The following is a 17813-nucleotide window of genomic DNA, read 5'->3' as shown; positions in this document are numbered from 1 at the left end:
AGTCCACCAGGAGGAAATGCTAATTTGGACCCTGTGCTTGAAACAGGGTCCCCTAGCCTCACCTACCAGGACCACGTGAACCTTGACCTCATCAAGTTCAGCAGCGTGGGCCAGAAGTGATGTGGTCAGGAGACATTCATCATCCTTCCACCTCCTTAGGCACTGCTTTGGACTGCGTGTGTGTGTTCGTGTTGCGTGTGTGTGACTGAACGGCTATCAAACGCATTCGGCAATCTATAGAACTGGTTTGGGAGCGGTTCACCCTTCAGCAGGCTGCGCGCATTGTTAAAGATCATTAGAAGTGTCAGAAAAAAGCGTGCGTTTTTCCGGAGGTCACCTGCTCTTTTGTTTGTCATTTCAGCACCACACTTCACAATGATTACCTGAATATATTATAGCTCACTGTTTTTTCATTATGGCCTGTGGGAACAACTTGTCTCGTATGACCAATAACCTGCTCACTCTTTGCTAAATAATTGCCAGGCACCAGGCCGTGAGTTCAGAGGGTCTTGCCCATACATTAGGATTTATGACAGATCTGCTCTTTGTTGCAGAAAAGATCCAGTACTTCTGCATTTTAAAACAGATGTATCACGTATCAGATAAAAAGTTCCCAGTTCAATAACTGTTGGCCAGAAAACCTGTTACTGTTACAGAAAACCAGCCTGTTACTCAGTGTGCTGTGAGGGCTGTGTGTTCGGTTACCTGTTCCTGAATGTGTTGCGAGATCCAGCAGAAGGGCTACTCTGTTCCACTTCACCTCAGTCTCTGGAAACTCTGCCCCCTGCACTCTGGCCTGGTGTCATGTCCATCTGCCCTTCTGGTGATGTTGCACTAGAGCTTTCTCACTATTGCTGTGCAAACCAAAGACGCACATGCTGCTACCGAGGAAAAAATCTTCAGAACAGCAGGCGATTTCATTAACGGCCCAGTAGCTGCTATTTGCTGAATTACGAAGCAGCGGCACAAAGAAAGTGTTACAGTTACTCTGGCTGACAGGGACGCTGCACTGTTCTGTACTGTATTTGTGTTATTGGCCCCAGCGGTTGTCAAGTCTGACTATATAAAACAGAACAGCAGGCGTCCTAAGGATTATTACGTGTCGTTCACCGGATCTGATAGTCGCGTCTTTCTAACCAACCTTTCAGTAGAATGACTGTTCAGATGCACCTGGAGCCAGTAACCCTGCAAATCCAAACTAACGGAATTTATATGAATGTGGATGGGGAAAAAAAACAACCCCTGATTGACTTAATTGGGTTTAGAGCCCAGATTATGTAAACTAGGGCAATTAGAGGGAGTCAGTGGATGAGTTTTTCCACGGCTGACACTGAGAGCGTTGGTGAGGTGCGAAAAAAACTACCGCCAACAAACAAAACCCCTGTCAAGGGTCTCGATGGAGTTTGCCTCTGCTGCCCTGACCCAGGTTGACCTCTGTCGGGGATGGTCAATATGGAGGGGGCGCCTCTCGTTCAGTTGCATTTGTATTAACGGGGATTATATTTACCGGGGTTATATTTGCGCCAGTATAGCAGAGCAATACTCGGGCCCCACGGAGACCACGGAGGGCGAAGCGAGGGTTACGGGCTTATGCACAGCAGCTAGAACACACAGCAAAGTCCTGGAATGATGAGCGAATGACGGGGAAGAATCTGTGTGTGTGTGTGTGTGTCGGTGTGCAGCGGAGGATGTTCTTTTAATCTATTTTAATTAATTATACAGGGTATCTCAGCTGTGACTGAAGTCCAATTCCTAGTGGAGGCCTATTAACGTTACATTATGTGAAACACAAAACATACATGGTAGTGTCGAGGAACACACACAGGGTCCAAATCATGACGATTCCCATGTGAAACACCTTGAACTAATACTGTAATTTAGCAGATTTCTTAATCTGCGTTGCTTTCAAGTACAGTGTCATCTTTTAAAATTAAGTAGCACAAATAAACATTTAAGTATGATAGTCAATAAAGTTCAGAACTTTGAACACATCACTGTCTTCCCAGGACTGAACCTTCCTTAGTTAGATAATAAAGAGCGGTCCGAGAAGATGTCCGTGGTTCCGGCTCCATGGTGGTGTGCGTGGTCCCAATCTGCCTACTGCCCCGTTAACATATTTGTCCAGGAATGCTATAACAGAGAAACCATTACTGTTAAACTAAACTGTCCATAGGTCTCTTGGGCAATATATTTGCTTTACAGGATCCCAGTGTCTTTTAAACTACTACCTGTTGTTAACACGTTTATGTGTTTGTGTGTGTGTGTGTGTGTGTGTGTGTGTGTGTGTGTGTGTGTGTGCGCGCGTGTGTGTGTGTGCGTGTGTGTGTGTCAGTGTACACATATGCTGACTCCCTTTAAGCATGAAGGTCAGTGTGTCAGGCCATTACTGTGCATTACATCACATCAAACACTGCCACGGTAAGATATGGTAAGATAAGGTTTATCGGGATAAACATGGTGGTTCTGATGTTACTTCCTACAGTTAGTTGTGCCTGAACCTTGATCTCTCGTGCTGAACGGAAGGTGTCCTTCTGTCTTCATTAAGGCTGCATAAACTGCAGCTCTTGCACTGATCCTGAGGAGACATTTGGAAAGGTTGCTGACTGGATACTTCAGCATCCCACACTAACTCCAAGCTCCTACACTGTGTGTGTGTGTGTGTGTGTGTGTGTGTGTGTGTGTGTGTGTGTGTCTGTGTGTGTAAGAGAGAGTTGGAGAAGGGCCAAAGAGATAAACCAAAGACTATGAGGTTTGTACTGAACACAAGTACTCACACACGCACATACATACACTCGCGCATACACAATTTTAAAACACGAGGAAGAAAGCTCTCCGGCTACTACTCAGCAGATGTGACTAGTGTAGAGTATTTATGGTGTGTGATCAACGGGGGAGATTTAGCGTAGGGGTTTAAAAGCTGCCTTCTGCTGAGGAATGGACACACGGCACTGCACTGATGTAGGACCCAGGGTCGCGCTTCTGCACGCGACGCCGGAGTTACGCCCTCCCCTGATTCATGTTCCGTGAGCGGCAGACCATTTCTGCAATTTGGCTCTGAGATCCGAGCGTTCTCGCAGGGTCCGGTTCGAAATGGTTGTTAAAGCGGTGGTAAGAGATACACCAGAAGCTGCTCTGCGTACCGGTGCCGCTGTGCCAAACGTGACGTAAAGAGCTTCAGCGGGGCCGCCTGCCAGCGTGTGCGCACGAGGAGAGGCTGCTACGTGCCCGGAGTTGGAAGCAGATGTGCACGAGGCTCTAGATGTGAAAACGCGTCGACTTCCGAGGGGGGAGTGACGCGCGTCCAAAGGTTGGACGTTAATTGCCGTTATTACAAAAACCTGTCGGTGTCTTGGGGTGAAGCTTCGACGTTGTTCTGCCATAGCAAAGGTAAATATAACCTAAAGTTTAGAAGCAGTTTACTGCTTTGCGTGTAGAACATAGGCGTGCTGGGATCCCGTGACTCCGACACGGCTGCAATAGAATGAAATCGCGATTCGGGAGGGGCAATTTTTGCTTAAGCAGTAGAGCCTCTCGACCCCCCCCCCCAACCCCCCACCCCTCCAACCCCAGTTCTCTCTCTCTCTCTCTCTCTCTCTCTCTCTCTCTCTCTCTCTCTCTCTCTCTCTCTCACACACACACACACCCTCCTTTCTCATTTCCTCTCCATCGCCTGCTCTCTCGCGTCCCGTCTCCTCTTCGCTCTGCGTCCTTAGCACTGGTGCCACGGGATAGTAACCGGACCCTCGCGACGCGACAGACCGTGCGTGGCCCGCCGGCGTGAGAGGTAACGCTGCATTCTGCTCCTAAACGGCTTCTGTCGGGCAGACAATCCAGGTGTGAGGGCGTGGAAATGTCTTACCGACCCAAACTGGCGACCAGACGCGATTCACGGTTTCCGAGTGGACAATGATCTGCGCGCTGATACGGAGGCGCAGTTCGCCTTCCCTGCGCCAAGCGGGTTTGTGCGTTTGCATTTTTTGCGCGTTCCTTTGCTCGGGTGGAAAGATGGTTGGAACTCCAGCACGAGGTTCAATATATTTATGTGTGTTGCAAAATCTGATTTTAAAAGAGGGTTTCTTCACTGCTTGTTGTGAATATAAGGTCGGGAGCGCTACTTGGTAAAGTTGTCGACATTCATGTAATGCACACGGTTGGCGCTAGCTTGTTGTCAAATCTGCGCGAGCGCTCACCGGGCGATTAGAAGGGACTTGGACAAGTACCCCCGCGTGGGATGAGAAGCTCGAGGCGCCGCGCGTTCGGATGCTGTTGCCAGTTTCTCTGAGAAGCATAGGGAGACGTTCAGCTGTATCTCGAGCTGAACGGAGTCACTCTTTCGGTTGATCACCGGGATCAACACGAGCCGGCAGCACACAGAAGGAACGGAGAGACAGGGCGGAGCGCGCCATTGCTTGATTTATAACCTGACAAATACGTTAAAATCTCATTTTAACGAGGGACACCGACTCTGCCGGAATTCTGCTCGGGGCCAAACCGGTTACCGCGCCCGGGCTGAGATCAGCTCAGCTGTGCTGCGGAATCCCACCGCGATATGAACGCGCATCTGTTGCCACGCGTGTCACACAGAGAAGGTGTGGGCTACACCAGGGCAGCCGATCGAGACGATCGCGTGAACAGATCTCAGGCGTAACAGGTCGCGACCACAGCTGCCACGCAATTCCGGTCTAAAAACCGTGTTGAAGTGCGCCCGAGGCGCCATCCGGTCGCTCCGCATTATCCCCGAGCGGGCTGGAACGCTTTGATTAACCGGAGGCCTTTTTGGACCACAGGTGCCAGCTATGACTCATACGCCCGCGTGGTTAAAGGTGCACCTTGAAAGGACGGGAAAGGGCCCGCATGCTCGAATTAGATCTGAGGGCCAACCCCACGAGCCGGCCGACTGGAGCGCATCGAGCCCGCGGGGCTCATGCTTTATTCTCTAATTCTATAACACGCGGCGCGCGCGACCCAGTAATGCTCGCGTGGCCATAATGACGTCCTTCTTAGAACTACAACTCGCGCGGTCAGTGAGCCCTCCAGCTCACGGGCTTATCAAATCAGACAGGAAGGCGCGCGCAATCACTGGGAATCACTTGACGAGTGACGGACCTCAGTGATGAATGAAATTATTATTATTATTATTTTTTTTTTTTTGCAAGTGGCTCATGTTTAAAACGATTCTGTCTCATTCGAGACGCTGTGATTTGTTTGTTTTTGGCTTTTTAAAACTAAGATTGATTTATTTTTGTATAGCAGGCATTATAGCCAAGTGAATATGTGTGACGTAGTTCTCCCAGTGCCGGTATGAAATACTGATTCACATCCAATACATTCTGAGGGCAGAAAAACAAGCTAAAAGCAGCAAATTAATTGATTAATTCATAATTTAATTGTTCAGGGTCTCAGGGTCCAGTGACCCTTGCAGGCTAAATGGTGCTGGGCAGAGGACCCGGAACACTTTGTGTGTGTGTGTGTGTGTGTGTCTGTGTGCGCGCATGTTTGTGAGAATTTGTGCATGGCCTGCTGCACTCTGTGTTACAAAAGGTAGTCAAGCAGGCAAGAGAGCATTGAGCCAAATGCATTCCACGCACACACACACTCACACACACACACACTCACACACACACACACACACACGCACGCACACACGCACGCACACACACACACACAGCCTTTCTCTCTGCAGCTGCAGCTGTTCTGAGTCTCTGGCTCTGATTGGTGCTTGAGGCTGCGTACCACAACCGAGCATCTCAGCAGAAGATAACAAATAACACCATTCCTCTGTGTATGTTAGTGCCTCACACCTGCATGGCCTCCCTCCTGCAAAAACACACATTTTAAATGTGTTCTTCAGTCATTTTCGCAGCTTTTTTTTCTGTGATTTTATTTCTTTGGACGCTCTGTTTTGCAGGTGGTGGTTGATTCATGACTGCCACTCTACTGCCAGTCAGGCTGTGTTTGGCAACACCGCCACTGAAATGCTTTCACCAGGTTCACAGCATCGTTCCTGTAGCGTAGGGTCCCCGGCACCAGCTCAGCGGTCTATCCATCCCTTTCCTTCCTTTACAAATCTGTCTGTCTTTCATTTTTTTACCTCACCTTTTCCTCGCTGCACATGCTCTCCTGTGCGCACGTGTTTTGACATCCTCTTGCGTTTCTGATTTAAAAGGAAGCAAGGTGCAAAAGCGTCTGGACAGGGGGATGGAGCGGGCAGCGGGCTTTCCTCCGACCGCTCAGGAACAGGTGATGTGAGGGTAAGGTCACCGCGGCGGGGCCGAGGGCTTAGTCTCCGTCTGTCTGGACCTCTCCACAGCTGGGGACTCTAGCTCCTCCGCCTGCGCGTGCGACAGCGAGCCGGCGTTGTCTGCAGGGCAACGATTTCCTAGGACGTTTTCTGCCACGGAAATCGGAGTTCGGGTTTCACAGAGCGGATTTAATCCAAAACACCCCGTGGTGACAAGTTCTCTGTAAGGAAAGAGCGGCAGATTTTGAGTTGAAGGAGCCCGTTATAGTCAAGCGCTGTCACACACGTAATGGCGTTATACACGTGTCCGCGCTCGGTAGTCAGACACGTCTGGCGGGGTGTCACAGCTTTACGCTGTAAACATGTACATTTAATGGATGGCATTCATCTTTGGCATATGAGCAATATCATAATCGATTCTGGACCATTGGGGTTTGGTGTCTATGTGGTTTACGCGGTTTCAGGTGTTTGCTCAGGACCATTTTTCTTCACCGCTGAGCGCCTGTGGTTCTCTTTCAGTGTTCACATATTCCTGTCCTTGTGATGCAAAGAATTTTGATTTTAAATATCGCAATCTTTAATATTCACTAGGCCAGGGACACCCTGACCTGACCACCGGCCATCGGATGGCGTCATGCTATTGGAAGCTGTCAGTGACCGACACAGTGCGGTGTGTTCTGCACTGTTGGCTCTAGTTGGTCACTGTCAACGGTCGGTCGTGAGGGAGTTTTCTGATTGGCTGTTTAAATTGAAGTCAGTCTAAATTTGAGTCGAAATAACAAAATACAGACATAAACTGCATAAAGGTTTTTTTTTTGTTGCATTGTAGCTTGGTCTACAGGCAGGTTGCTAGGATAGCATTATATTTCCCTACACAGAAAATAGTTTTGTTGTCCTAACCATCCAGAGAACAGGTGGAACCATTTGTCATCTCCTTGTTGCCTCTGTATGCAATTTCACGGAAGAACGGAGCTGAAGAAGAACTGGGAGTCCCTCAGAACCCGGTACACTCGTTATAATATGCGCACCTTCAGGACGCGGCGGCTTTTCTTTTGAGTCTGTCAAATTTGTGTCGCCGCAGAGTGGCGTGTGCGTGTGGTGTGTGTGTGTACTCACTGATAACCACCTCTGCACTATTTCTGTATATGTGTATAAGTGTGCGTGTGTGTGTGTGTGTGTGTGTGTGTGTGTGTGCTTGTGTGTGTGGTTCGTGGGCTGGAGGCTGATTGATGTGTCTGTAAATGCACGCAGACGATGCAGGATGGCGGTCGCTCGCAGTTGCCGTTAGATCTTTGGCGTCGGTTTGGTGTGCTGAGACCTCGATATCCACGCTGCCCTTGGAAGCTCGTGATTGGGTAGCATAAGCTTGTATGTCACTGTTGAGCAATATCGCATCTCTCTGTAGTAGAAGTCATTGTACGTCCTCGTGGCCACTTTGACTCTGAATATATAGATTAAGATGTTTTCTTGTTGCTAGATTCCAGATCAACAAACACAGTCCACAGTAGCCTTTAGTGAAGTTGTTAGGTGCTGTAATTCTAGAGATCACATAATGATGTGGAACCCCTGTCTGAGTAGGTAAACAACTTAAAGCTGCTGTCCGTGTTGTTGTAGTCGTTGCTAAAGTGTGCTAGATGTAGCCAACAAGGCTCCTCCCCTCTTCCAATCCACACCCTCCTTCTCCAAAGCCCCTCCCTAAAGCCACATGCATGCCTAGCTCTTAGTCTACATACATAACTTGATTGACAGGAGGACAGGACCGCCTTCATGTAAAGGTTCCTCGCTGGCTTTTAGTTGTGGATTACAGCTCATGATAGCCTTTTTGTCTCAGAACAACTCTTGTAGCAAAAGGATGTTTAACCAGTGTTCTTAAAAAATGGCTTACAGCAGCTTTAAAACCTTAAAATCTCAAACAGGAATTATTTATTACAAACAAATCAATCATTTATGTTCATGCACAACAGAAACTTGACATTGCCTCCAAAAGATTGGCCAAAGATTTTACATCCAATGACTTTTTTTAATATTTGGCGAAATTCCTCTCACATTCTAGCACATATATACGCAGTCGGAAAACAATTCAGTCTCTGTGGTTGCCTGAAGCTATTTTAACGGGGGGCGGGGGAGAGGCGTCTCTGTTGTCCTGTCAGTCATGTTGTGAGGGGCAGGGGCTGTATTTGATTGGCTGCTGTGCTTCAGAACAGCTGAGTTCTCCCAAAGTCACTGACTGTAAGTTTAATATGTCTCAGTAGTCTAATACAAGGATCAGTTTAGCGACTGTTTACGCCTTCAGCAAACTGGTTGTCCTGTTAGGGAACAGGAAACTAGCATGAAAGTCTTATAGGTTTTGAATAACAAGCAAGACTCATTTGCCCAGTATGTCTTTCCGACATGAATGTGGAGAGAATGGATAAGCACACATGCCAGAGAAAGTCAATAAAAACTTATAGGTTATATGCATTTACAGAGGCAGAACATGTAAAGATACTAGTCACTCTCCAGTGAGTTTCCCATTTACAAAACTTTTCGGTTTTTGAGATTTATCAGGGTTTGTGAAAGCTTAAACCACTCAGCGAGAAGCTACAGAGGAGCAGCACATGTCTCTGTACTAGAAACGCTGGCAAGGTTACGTTGTGCACAGCTACAAATGGGAAATGACAGTTTTAATAAGGCCTGAGTTGAAAACAGTAACCCTACTCTTAAAACACCAGAACCGAAAGAGATTCTGTATAACTGTACACTACAGAAGTGTTTCCAGCAACTTTCTTATGGGCAGCATAAACAAAAGGTTTCCTAAACACACACACACAAAAACCAAAACAAACACTTGCACAATATGCATTTCTCTGAAGGAGAATGAACATTTGATCTTTACCCAGCAGACCTGGCGCATTTTTCCCGGCGTGCCTTCAATCGGCAGGGAAACCACCCGGCTGCCTGTCTCTCCTCTGCCTCACCCCAATCCTGTGTGTTTTCATCCTCCCAGAAACTAAAACAGAGGCCCGATCTTGTCACTACCGTAAAGACACGCGGAAAGAAGCCTCAGAAGTAGCGAACACACGCCTTCACACTGGCGAGAGGCCAAGTTGTTCTCTCCCCTGACACTTGCACTTTAGGGAGGCTCTGTATAACTCCCTAAAGCATGGCAAGTTTAGTTGTACAGCACATTTCATGCAAAGTGCTTTATATAAACAAGAATAATACCTTACAAAGCTTAAAAGTGATACGCACACACACACACACAAACACATGCACACGCACACCAGCAGGGCCCTATGTTCTAAGTTCTAATGGATTGGCATAGGATATTTTTACATAATTCACAATTAATTAATTTTTCCTCCTTAGTGTAGCTCCTTCCTAAGTGCGGATGTTTGTTAGAGCTCAGAATGTAAGCATCCACCCATCATCGACCAGTCGCTGACCTCTGGGGTTGGTGCATGTGGTAAGAGGAGCCACCGACCTGCCAGACTTGGTCTCCTGGACATTCCTTCCTGTTTCACCTTGGCAAGGGAAGGCTTGAGCCATTATCTGAGGTGCGTAGTTCTGGGCACTGTAACTCTATAATGGACATGTTTCTGTTACTCTGGGTGAGTAATGCTCTATAATGGACATGTCTCTGTTACTATGGGTTAGTAATGCTCTATAACGGGCATGTCTCTGTTACTCTGGGTGAGTAATGCTCTATAACGGGCATGTCTCTGTTACTCTGGGTGAGTAATGCTCTATAATGGACATGTCTCTGTTACTATGGGTTAGTAATGCTCTATAATGGACATGTCTCTGTTACTCTGGGTTAGTAATGCTCTATAATGGACATGTCTCTGTTACTCTGGGTGAGTAATGCTCTATAATGGACATGTCTCTGTTACTCTGGGTTAGTAATGCTCTATAATGGACATGTCTCTGTTACTATGGGTTAGTAATGCTCTATAATGGACATGTCTCTGTTACTATGGGTTAGTAATGCTCTATAATGGACATGTCTCTGTTACTCTGGGTTAGTAATGCTCTATAATGGGCATGTCTCTGTTACTCTGGGTTAGTAATGCTCTATAATGGACATGTCTCTGTTACTCTGGGTGAGTAATGCTCTATAACGGGCATGTCTCTGTTACTCTGGGTTAGTAATGCTCTATAAGGGACATGTCTCTGTTACTCTGGGTGAGTAATGCTCTATAACGGGCATGTCTCTGTTACTCTGGGTTAGTAATGCTCTATAATGGGCATGTCTCTGTTACTCTGGGTTAGTAATGCTCTATAATGGACATGTCTCTGTTACTCTGGGTGAGTAATGCTCTATAACGGGCATGTCTCTGTTACTCTGGGTTAGTAATGCTCTATAACGGACATGTCTCTTACTCTGGGTGAGTAATGCTCTATAACGGACATGTCTCTGTTACTCTGGGTTAGTAATGCTCTATAATGGACATGTCTCTGTTACTCTGGGTTAGTAATGCTCTATAATGGACATGTCTCTGTTACTCTGGGTTAGTAATGCTCTATAATGGACATGTCTCTGTTACTCTGGGTGAGTAATGCTCTATAATGGACATGTCTCTGTTACTCTGGGTGAGTAATGCTCTATAACGGACATGTCTCTGTTACTCTGGGTTAGTAATGCTCTATAATGGACATGTCTCTGTTACTCTGGGTGAGTAATGCTCTATAACGGGCATGTCTCTGTTACTCTGGGTGAGTAATGCTCTATAACGGACATGTCTCTGTTACTCTGGGTGAGTAATGCTCTATAACGGGCATGTCTCTGTTACTGTGGGTTAGTAATGCTCTATAATGGACATGTCTCTGTTACTCTGGGTTAGTAATGCTCTATAATGGACACATTCTGATGACAGAACATATCCACTGCTGAAAGTTTGCTTACATGTGAGCTTGTCAGAGAATGTGTGGCTCCATGTAATATTCTTCAGAGAGCTGTTCAAGCCGCGTTTGTGTAGGTACAAGTTAATACCTACTATGTGTGAATGTTATCACTCTGTCTCTCTCTCCCTCTCTCTCCATCTCCCTCTGTCTCTCTCTCTCTTTCTCTCTCTCTCTTCTATCACTACATGCATTAACACCCTATCCTGCCCGTCTCTATGGCTTGATTACCCTTGTGGTGGGAGGAGGTGTTGCTAATTATCCTCGACACACTAATTAACCAACGGGGGGCTGATGACACTCCCCTCGTCTCGTTAAACCCAGCCCACCTTCATCAAATCTGGACTCAACGAGCCAGGATGTGACCCATGCATGATTAATCTATATGTTTATCCGATTGGGATCGCGGGCCTATCACGCGTCTGTCTGCTGATGACGACGCAGAGATAAGGGACAGTTATTAATTAGCTCTCCAGGTCAATGACGCTCTCTCTTAATGAATTGACTCCGAGCAAAGTGATTAGCATAAATCAACACTGGAATGTGGGTCTGCGGGTGGTTGCTGATTCCCGAGTGTTTGCCGTCAACCATATTTGAAGATGAGTTTCATTTTAGATTACGTTCACTTGTCCACTTACTTATGGTCCTCTAAAATAGAGAAACTCTCTCTCTCTCTATATATATAAAAGGCATCTATTCATGTGTGCCCCAATAGTTTTTCCCCTCACTCATCTGTGCGTAAGCACCACGAGCAGTGTGAGGATGACCCCTGTGTTTAGGGGGGGAGGGTGCGGCTCACGGGGTCGAGGCAGGGTCGAGCCCTCCGCGTGTCTTTAGGCGCTAATGAGGGCCACGGAGGATCCACGGAGGATCCTCCCTCTCTCCTCTCTGCCTCGACTTTTTCTAGCCTGCTGGCTTCTCTCGCTAAAGCTGTCAGGATTGGTCATTTAATCCCTGTAACAACAGACTCCCCTGCCCCATGCCCTCGTCCCTGTCACTCAAACTCTGTCTGTCGGGCCGCTGACACCAACGGAGGCTCAGCTACTCTATTAGCACGTCTCCATGGAGTTGCTTAAAGTAAAGGCTGTTATTATGGGATGTTTGGTGCAGAAAGGTTGAGCGCGCCATCTGAATGGGGGCTGGTTCTTCTGGTTCGATTGTGTGTCAGAAAAGCGTTCGACGTGTTTGGATCGGCTCGCCAGGTGCAAGCTTAACCCAGGAGTTGCAGCAGCGCACCGATGCAATGGAACGACGATTTAAATCTTATCTTGGGTATCGTGTCTCCACATGCACTGCTGACTTTGGGGTGAGTTTGGAATGAATTTGAAGTGAACTTGGAGTGTTGTGAGGATTAGGGAAGACCTCATCTAAAGTTAAGGCCTAGCATACTCCAATAAAAAAAGAAATGTGTGTGTGTGTGTGTGTGTGTGTGTGTGTGTGTGTGTGGTGTAATGACACAGATTCTATCTGGGATGAGATGTGCGTGTGCTCACGTGTATGTTTATCTGCTGTTTGTGTTCAGTTAAGAGCTACTTTGATAGTACTGTACAGCTCTCTCTCTCTCTCTCTCACACACTCTCTATGCACACACATCTCTCTCTCTCCCCCTCTCTCTCCCTCTCTCTCTCTCTTTCTCTCTTTCTCTCTCTTTCTCTCTCTCACTCTCTATACACACATCTCTCTCTCTCCCCCCCCCCCCACTCTCTATACACATCTCTCTCTCTCTCTCTCTCTCTCTCTCTCTCTCTCTCTCTCTCTCTCTCTCTCTCTCTCTCTCGTTCTGGAGGTCGGAGATGCAGAGAGTGGGCTGTGTGGCAGATGGTCCCCTGGAGCAGGGAAGTATGAGTGGGTGGTGTGCGTGGAAGGAAGACGTATGGATTATCTCAGAGAGAGACAGAGCAACAAAGGAGAGAGAGATGGAGTGAGAGGAGAAAGAGAGAGAGAGAGACAGAGGTGTGATCAGACGCAAGTTGTTATCAAGGGAAGTTCATCGTCCATTCATTCCTTCTCTCGCCTCCCTCTCTCCTGCTCTCCCTCTCTCCTGCTCTCCCTCTCTTCTGCTCTCCCTCTCTCCTGCTCTCCCTCTCTTCTGCTCTCTCTCTCTTCTGCTCTCCCTCTCTCCTGCTCTCCCTCTCTTCTGCTCTCCCTCTCTCCTGCTCTCCCTCTCTTCTGCTCTCTTCTGCTCTCCCTCTCTTCTGCTCTCCCTCTCTCCTGCTCTCCCTCTCTCCTGCTCTCCCTCTCTTCTGCTCTCCCTCTCTCCTGCTCTCCCTCTCTCCTGCGACTGGGCGTACTAGCACCTCTTCACGAGCAGACCGGAGAAACCTAAAAAGAGCAGACTGAACACGACCAAGCAGGCAGTGTGTTGTTTTTAATTTGGGGTAAAATAAAAGCAAATTAAAGGCTCATATCAGTGTATCATACTACGCTTGGAGGAAATATAGCGTTTGTGGTGGTGGGAATGGTTTAAAATTAGGATCATCATCTCAAACTTGGCATTCTGTCAAAAAAGACACTAAGTGGATATTTTCTATGGTAGAGTCCTACCAGTGAATTAACACATAGATCAATTCATAAATAACATGATTTGTGTATTTCATGGTACTCTATTAAATGAGTATTCATTTATCAATATTTACAATGACCCTTGTTTGAAAGCCGATAATGGATAGGTCTGTCATTTTTGTTTATTTTTAAAAGATTTTACTTGAGCTCTAAAGTCTGTAATGCCGTTTATTACTTAATTCCTGAAATTATTATTCAAATTCTATGATTCCATGACACCTGATTTAGAGGCATCCTGATGGGCCACTTGTAGTTTCCTTACCAGTAATATTATGAAGTTAATGGATTAATTAATGGATTAATGGATTTACTGATTAATATTTGTTTGGTTTACTGAAAGGTCTCAGTCCTGATTTCCACTCCAGCCGTGCTCACGCTGAACTGTCAGGATGACAGAATCACAGCTTGGTTTGACCTTGGCTTTAGATGGCTTGACAACCTGCAAATTGAACTTTAATCAAATTGAAGTGTGTGTCCATATGTGTTTCCTGATGGGTGTGTGTGTGTGTGTGTGTGTGTGTGTGCGCATGGGTGAGTATGTATGGGGTTTGTGTTTATTTGTATGTGAGTGTGTGCATGTGTATGAGTGTGTGTATGTATGTGTGTCTGTGTGCATAGGTGAGTATGTATAGGGATTGTGTTTGTGTGTGCGTGAGTGTGTGTGTGTCTGTGTGTATGTGTGCGTGTTTGTGTGTGTGCGTGTGTGCGTGTGTGTGTGTGTGTGTGTGTGTATGTGCGTGTGTGTGCATGTGTGTGGGTGTGTATGTATGTTTCTGTGTGTGCTTGGGTGAGTATGTATGTATGTATGGGTGTGTGCGTGTGTGTGTGTGCGTGTGTGTGAGTGTGAGTGTGTGTGTGCATGTGTGTGTGTTAGTGTGTGTGCGTGTGTGTGTGTGTGTGTGTGCGTATGCTGATGGGCTGGTGATTGATGGTTATGTATATGCTTCTTTGTCCTTGTATATTGATGGCAGAGTGTGCACAGGCCGATGGCTGTGTGAATGTTTGTGTGCTTGCTGTGTCTTTTCCTCCTAAGTCTTCTGCTCTTTTTCAACCCCTGCTGGACTGCTCCTCTGTGGCAGTCACGTTCACCGGTGGGAAGGTTGTTAGGGTATTGAAACAGAAGCATCTAGAACCTAATTATAGCATCTCGTCTTAGAGAGTTGAGAGGGCTAATGAGAGCTTGTGATATGTGTGAGATACAGTCGGAGGATGTCATTAGTGCAATCAAAGCCAGTTCCACTTCGTTATGGAAACGGCGTGTAGAAATGGTCATTGTTCACTGATCAGCCTCCCGACCACCACAATCAACATCCGGCCCAGAATACACTGCTTCTGTTTCCTTTGTTTACATGCGCAAGAAAGCCTGAGGGGGACTAATTGTCTTGCAGAATAAATAACTAATTACATCATTTGGAATAATTATCAGTGACTCCGTCTCTGTATTCCAGTTATTATCCTCTTTGATTGACTGTGATTTCAGACGTTCTGTAAAATTTCAGGCTCGTCACCTCCTGGAGGCAAGCTCACCTGAGCCGTGGACGAATCCATTCTGAATCTGCAAACTCCTCTTCTGCCTGTGGTTCTTCCTCCTTCCTCGCCCTCCTCATCCTCAGTGCTCCTAGCGGAGCACGTTTATCGCTGCGTCCCCCCGTATGGAGGGCCATCGTGCAAGACGCCCGTCATTCCTTGCGTGCCGCGGGGCTGCGTGTGCAATCGCACGTTCCCATCAGCTCCGTCTAAATGAGCGCGGGCCGGAAAAGCCTCGTCGTCTTCCCAGGTTGTGTGTGTGTGTGTGTGTGTATGTGTGTGTGTCTGCAAAGTGTGTGTTTAACCATGTTCAAGGCCTCCAATGTCTCACCAAGGTCTCCCCCATCAAGGCCCATGTACAGATATACGCAATGCACCAGTTTCTCATACTTATAGATGCAATTAATTTTTAAATACACTGTGTGTGTATATATATATATATATATATATATATATATGTGTGTGTGTGTGTGTGTGTGTGTGTGTGTGTGTGTGTGTGTGTGTGTGTGTGTGTGTGTGTGTGTGTGTGTTAGTGTGTGTGTGTGTGTTAGTGTGTGTGTGTGTCACAGGTCTGCAGACATGTATAGTTGGCAGTGGATGACATTATACTTGTCTCTGTCACACACTGTCCCACTGTCTCTCACTCCTGTCTCACACACACACACACGCACACAAAAACACAACCGAGGTGCCAACACTGTCTGCTCCTGCTGCATGCTAAACAGGTGCACTCTGATAGTCTTGTTCATGGCAGAGCAGTGTGGTGGGGTGTGTGTGTGTGTTTGTGTGTGAGTGCGTGTGTGTCTACATACTCATGTCTTCCTTTCTGTCTTCTGCATGTCTCCCTTCCTTAGTGAGCACGTGTGAAGCTCGGAGTTTGATCGTAGGCTCTATGTGTTGAACGGGTGTCTGCTGCATCCCCCCGGGACCCTCCAGTAAGCGGTTCCTCTGTGTCGATGACAAACCCCTGCATTCGTGCGTGCGTTTCTTCCTTGTTCCACGGGTACTGGTGAAATCCACGCTCTCGGTCTGCTCGGGACGAAGACGCCTCTAATTATTCTTCATTAGTTCCGCCAGGGAGCACGCCGATGCTATCTGAGTCCGAACCGACCCTTGCTCCTCGATCCGGATGGTCTGTTGTAAAACCCTGTGAACGCTGGTTCGTTGTAGTAGGAAAACATGGCTCTTTTTTAACTTGAGGTTCTTGCAGCCGAATTCAGCCCAAAGTACTGGTCGGAAGCCAGAGATTCGCTGTTTATTTGTTTTAATGTGAGACTTTGTTTTCTTCTCATTCTTTGTTTTTTTTCTGTTATTCATGTTTTTTTTTGTCTTTAAACATCATTAATTTGCTGCACTCATATGTGGGCTTTGTGATTTTATCGGAAGGGGGAGATTAGGGGCTGGTTAAGGCTTTATGGAATCAAACGCAGGAATCTAGACATGCATCAAGCAGTTAAAGTGACCATAGAAGCTTTTTGTATGTATGTCTGTGTGTGAGTGTCTTTGTGTTTGAGTGTGTTTGTAGTGTTTGACATGCAGTACTTGTACCTATCATCAAATAATAATCGAGCTGATATTTTACTTAATCATAAATAAAGCTGTTACACTTAAAATGTGTACAAATATGCTTCTGAAATGCACAGGGTTTGATTTTTGCCTATATTTGTCCTCAGGAACGTCCTTCCTCAGTGTCCAGCAGTAGTCTGCCAATATAGAGTACTATGGGTGATAGTCAAGTAAAAAAAATAAAAATAAATAATAGATATTTTTTGTCAGAAGCAAAATAAACAAAACAGTGTCATTTGCTTTAATTTGGCCTCAAATCTATGTATGAAAGAGAATTATACACTAAGAAATGTGTCTGGGATCACTGGATAAAACGTCCAGTGTCTAATTAGAGGCCAGGCGTGCAGTAAATGTGTTTGGAGCTGTCCATGGTGTTGAAAGCCACTGTCTCTTTAGCGTGAGCCCAGCCGCTCTCCAAGGTGCTGAAATCATTGTGCACATATTGCAGATCTCACCACATGGTCCGAAGTAAACCCTGGGGGGGTGTCTAATTGCGTGCACAAGTTTCTTTACATGGTGTGGGTGTGTGTTTAGTGTGGGTGTGGGGTTCACACCCTAAATGCCGCTGTGCGGTTCCAACTTCAGAACCTTCTTCCATGTTAGCATGTGTGTGTTGTATTGTCTTTGTGCTCCTGTCTCTTCATCTGCAGATACATGATCAACAATACTTGGCCTCTTTCTCTGAACCATCTGGTCCAATTAGAAGCTGTGATTTCTATCATGGTGTTGTGATGGAAGCCTGCCACTGGGCCTCCTGCCCACAACACCTCCCCCCACCCCGCCCCGCCCCCCCGCCAGCTCTGTGCAGGGGGCTCAGACTCACACAGGGAGGGGCCATTATGTCCCAGGGAGACTTGGATCCTACAAACTTGATTCTACTCTGTTTAACCGCCGTTGTAACAGTGAAAGTGGCTTTCTGTTGCGCTGTTTTAGCTAGAATTGCCTTTTAGAAAAAAAAAAAAAAGTCAGCTGGGTCAAACACATTTCTGGATATTCCACATGTTACTCCAGGGTCAGAGATCAATATTCTCAGGTA

General features: G+C 46.8%; 1 protein-coding gene across 3 annotated transcripts in view; it reads left to right on the top strand.

Moving 5' to 3' along the window:
• Window positions 1-3665: 3665 nt before the first annotated feature.
• Window positions 3666-17813, top strand: part of elfn2a (extracellular leucine-rich repeat and fibronectin type III domain containing 2a) — a 108403-nt gene continuing 94255 nt past the window's right edge. For 2 of the 3 annotated variants that reach the window (XM_081706409.1, XM_027029427.3), the window contains exon 1: window positions 3666-3784. The gene's annotated coding sequence lies outside the window, so the exon portion shown is untranslated. Of the gene's footprint in view, window positions 3959-17813 lie in introns of all 3 variants that reach the window. The other variant, XM_081706408.1, reaches the window with a different exon arrangement.

The sequence above is a fragment of the Electrophorus electricus genome, chromosome 23, assembly GCF_041902795.1.
Source record: "Electrophorus electricus isolate QZ-2024a chromosome 23, ASM4190279v1, whole genome shotgun sequence".
NCBI classification, from domain to species: Eukaryota; Metazoa; Chordata; class Actinopteri; order Gymnotiformes; family Gymnotidae; genus Electrophorus; species Electrophorus electricus.
This window is presented reverse-complemented; position numbering and strand designations above follow the sequence as displayed.